Raw genomic sequence first — 5,240 nt, forward strand, 5'->3', positions numbered from 1 at the left:
TTGTCGAGGCGGTTGATTGGAGCTGTGGCCGCAAGGTAGTTGCTGCCTGTCCTGGCGGTAATCTTAGAACCCGTTGATGGACTCCGGCGGTGAGGGATTCCGTCAAGCTGAAGAAAGAGTCCTATCGAGTTCTCTTGGCTCGTAGGAGTCCAGAGACAGCGGACAGGTACCGACAGGCCAAGCAATGTGCGACTTCAGCGATCGTGGAGGCGAAAACGATGCAAAGTTCAAAAGCCAGAATCTGTTATGGTATGGGGGTGCATTAGTGCCCAAGGCATGGGTAACTTACACATCTGTGAAGAAACCATTAATGCTGAAAGGTATATACAGGTTTTGGAACAACATACAGTATGCTGCTATCTAAGGGGTTAGGGGTTGGGGGGAAGGGCATGGTCGGGGCGTGGTTAAGAGGGGCGGAGCTAGAATTCACAGAGTCAAGTATTTCATTATTTATATATATATATATATATATATATATATATATATATATATATATATATATATATATATATATATATATATAAGAAATACTTTACTTTCAGTGAATTCTCAAGGTTCAAGGTTCAAGGTTCAAGTTTATTTGTCACATGCAGACTACACCACAGTGAAATGCTTTTTTCCATGCTCTTCAGATAATGCGTACAATGGGATCCAAACACTAGTTGCAGAATCTAATACACTAAATACAAAAAAAAAATACAACAACTGATGTATATTAATTACAAGACAATTAAGTTGCACAATAAGTCACAGAAGTTATGGTAGAAGTATTAGTACAAGTAGAAGTACAGTAGTCAAATACAGTACCAGTGCAATATCAAACAGTTTAACAGTATATGCAGTAATAGGAAGCAACAAATATGAAGGTGTTTGCAGTTCATTGGCAGTTGAGTAGAGACAGTAGAATGAACAAAGGTAACGAAACAGTATGACTTATTTATACTCTTTTTTTTAAATTATTTTACATTATTTACAGTCCTTGAATGAAGAGTATTGTAGTCCGGTAATTACAGTGGTAAGTAAAGTGATCTTGTGCGTGCGGTTTTGTGCAATTGTGATAAGTGTTAATAAGTGTTAAGCCATCAGACTGCAGTTGAGCAGTCTGATGCTTGGGGATAGATTGTCCTCCAGAGTCTCTCCGTGTTGGCTTTGAGACCCCTGTAGCGCTTGTCTGATTGAAGCAGTGAGAAGAGGCAGTTGCTTGGGTGGCTAGAGTCCCTCACAATCCTCTTGGCCTTATATCTACACTGCCTGGTGTAGTTGTTGCAGATGGTTGGGAGCACACCTCCGATGGTGAGCTTGGCTGATCCGGCCACTCTCTACAGTCTGTTGTGGTCGTGTGCGGTGCTAGTCTCATACCAGGAGGTGATGTTTCCAGTCATGACACACTCTGTTGTGCATGAGTAGAAGTTTCCGAGGATCTTGTGGTTTATTTTAAACTTCCTCAGTCTCCTGAGGAAGTACAGACGCTGTTGTGCCTTTTTCACCACTTTGTCTGTGTGTGTGGTCCAGGACAGGTCTTCTGATATTGTCACTCCAAGGTATCAGAAGTTGGTCACTCTCTCGACCGGCGTCCCTTCTATACTAAGGGGACTATAAGTTCCTTGCCTCCCGTCTCCTAAAATCCACTATGATCTCCTTGGTCTTGCTGACGTTCAGGGCGAGGTGGTCCTCCTGACACCACAGTGCCAGGTTCTTCACTTCACTCAGGTAGGCCGTCTCATCGTTACTGGAGATCAGGCCCAACACAGCTGTGTCATCAGCAAATTTCACAATGGAGTTGGTGGTGTTTTTAGCCACACAGTCATGTGTGTAGAGTGAATAGAGGAGGGGGCTCAGAACACAGCCCTGGGGGGCACCAGTGTTGAGGATAATGGGTGATGAGGTGCCGTTCCCTGCTCTCACCACTTGTGGTCTGCCTGTCAGGAAGTCCAGGACCCACTGACAGAGGGTTGAGTTCAAGCCTAGGTCCTTGAGCTTGATGACCAGTTTGGATGGGACTATGGTGTTGAATGCTGAACTGTAGTCTATGAACAGCATTCTCACATAGTTCCCCTGCCTTTTGTCCAGGTGTGTCGTGGCAGTGTGCAATACGTGTGCGATTGCATCGTCAGTTGACCTGTTTGGGCAGTATGCAAATTGCAGGGGGTCTATAGTGGGGGAAAGGGAGGAGCATATGTGGTCTTTGATTAGGTTCTCAAAGCACTTCATGGCTATGGGGGTGAGGGCTACGAGGCGGTAGTGGTTGAGGCAGGCTGGGGCAGATTTCTTTGGAACAGGGACAATGGTGGATTTTTTCAGACCGGTGGGGATGACGGACTGTTCAAGGGACAGATTGAGTATGTCTGTGAATACCGGTGCCAGTTGGTCAGCACAGACTTTTAGGACACAACCTGGGGTGCCGTCTGGCCCTGTGGCTTTCCTGGTATTCACCCTCTTAAAAGTTCTCCTCACGTCATGTTCTGTTATTCTGAATGCTGAGTCACCATTGCCAGTGACCATACCCTCTTTTAAGATGCCATTAAGGCTGATGTTTGAATTTGCAGCCTCAAACCGTGCATAAAATGTATTTAGCGCATTTGCCAGGGAGACATCAGCTTTCACCATGGGGGGGCTTTATAGTCTGTCATGGTTCCGATTCCTTGCCATACAGCTCTGGAGTCAGCCTGCTGAAATTTAAACTCCATTTTGTCCCTGTATCTTCCCTTTGCCTGTTTCACTGCGCGCTTGACGTCATAACACGCTGCCTTGTACGCGTGCATGTCGCCGGTCGCGCGCCCTCTGTTGTAGGCTGGGGTGCGCGCATTTAAAGCCTCTCAGACCGATCTATCAACCCAAGGTGCTGATTTGGAAAAACCCGTACTTGGTTGTGAGGACTATTTCCTCAACCGGTTTGCCAACAAAATCCAGCACAGTGTCTGTATATTCGTCAATGTTGTCTGTGCCCTCACGGAACACGCTCCAGTCTGGACAATCTAGCGCATCCTGGAGCGCACACTCTGAGTTCACAGACCAATGCTTGACTTCTCGCGTCACCACGGGGGTGCCCTTCAAGCTTCGTTTATACACTGGTACGAGCAAGATGGCGAAGTGATCTGATTTACCGAAGGCTGATAAAGACTGTGACTTATAGCCGCAGTACTAGCTATATTCTAGCTATATATATATATATATATATATATATATATATATATATATAGAAAAACTTGAATTTCAGTGTTCATTTATTTACACATAAACACACACATAACACTCATCTACTCATTGTTGAGTTAAGGGTTGAATCGTCCATCCTTTTTCTATTCTCTGTCACTATTTTTCTAACCATGCTGAACACCCTCTCTGATGATGCATTGCTGTGTGGCACGCACAAAAGTGCTTTCATCAAATGCACTAGAGCAATGGTCCCTAACCACCGGGCCGCGGATTGGTTCCGGGCCGCACAAGAAAAAAATAAAATATATATGCATATATATATATATATATATATATATATATATATATATATATATATATATATATATATATATATATATACATATATATATGCAAAATACGATAAGGGTATCGCAACTGGCTCACCTTTACAGGTACTCACCACTGCACCATCTGTGAGCCTGTGGCCTCGCTCTCTTCATCTCTCCTTCTATGAAGGCACCGTCGGGACTCTGCGTGGCAGGGACGTTCTCCTCCCTGAGCCAAGACTAAGCTTGACCGCATACCTTAACTGGACATCAGTTGGTTGGCACCAGAAGGTTCTCAAATGGGCACCCCCCGTCATTAACGTTTCGTCGAATTAAGCCCATGACGCTTCGGAGGGGCTCGACGGCAGATCCAGCGTCCTGGCTCTACCCCTGCTGAATGCCACCCAACTCTATGTCCCTAGTCCTTCAGTAGGTCGGCTCTGCCACCGCACCTTTCTTTGTATCCAAATCCAGCGTGATGCTTCTTCTGCCCTTTTAGTGGTGTTGGCTACCAGCCGCTTCCTAGCCAGCCCCTCGATCCCCAGCAGTCCGAGGGCTCTCCAGAGCGACCGCCCCGCAAAGTCTCTACAGCCCACCTCCACCGGTAGGTTCCAGGCCTTCCATCCATTTAGCCGGCTCTTGAGGATGAGGGTTTGGTATTTTTTGAGTTTGTTCATATCCTCTCTTCCCAGGGTACTGTCAGCTCGATAAGCACCACCTGTTTGGTTCCTTTAGACCACAGAACAATATCAGGTCTATATATATATATATATATATATATATATATATATTAAATTATTAAATCAACATAAAACACAGAATATATACAATATATATCAATATAGATCAATACATGATTGTATTTCTTTATGAACAACCATTGGTACTTTAACTTAATGTAGCAGGTACTTTAGTTAGTATAGTATAGTATAAATAAATTCCACTCATTATTATCATTATTAGCGATAATACTGCTAACATTAACAATATTAAATAATCACATGTATGCAGGAAATAACAAACACGACAGTACACAGTGTTGTCAATATGACAGATGTAACCACGCTCCAGCGGCAGTGTTCATTCATTTTCTTTACTGTAGCATAAAAAATGCAGATGGTCTTAAAACGCCACAATACTCAGTCACCATGTTTAAGTACCCAAAATAAAGACTCGACATAAATATAAATTCAATCGGATCAGAAACATTGGAGGAAACGGGATTAAAACCAAATGCTAATCGCCCATTGAAAATACATGGGTACGGCTAGTAGCTACTATTAGCAAACAGATAGACTTACCAACTCGGCGTAATATCTCAACATCGACACACTCTTTCGTCGCAACTCGGCCCTAATGGTCGGCACCTTTAAGTTTACAATTAGTTGTAAAATGTTGGACGGTTGTTTTTACGATATGCAGGCAAACGACAACTTTAAAACATACCGGCTTCGGCCTAACCGATTAGTGCAAGAATGATATCTGGGATCACTAGCGCCCTCTATCACAAGGAGGCCGGAGAACAGGAGCCTCACATTGTACGTGTTTCGCAGCAGTTTTATGATTGCCCAGTACAAGAAATACATTACACACATACAGTTGTTGACAAAATACACTATACATTATATACCTCAGCTAACTAAACTATGGAACTGTATAATATAATTCATACAGCAATATGGTCTCACTGCACAGCAGGCCAGCAGTTAGCCGAGTCATTGTGCAATCCACGGGGAGGCTCAGCTGGCTGTGACTCACCGCAAGTAATTTTCAGAA

The sequence above is a fragment of the Nerophis ophidion genome, linkage group LG19 (genome assembly GCF_033978795.1).
Source record: "Nerophis ophidion isolate RoL-2023_Sa linkage group LG19, RoL_Noph_v1.0, whole genome shotgun sequence".
NCBI classification, from domain to species: Eukaryota; Metazoa; Chordata; class Actinopteri; order Syngnathiformes; family Syngnathidae; genus Nerophis; species Nerophis ophidion.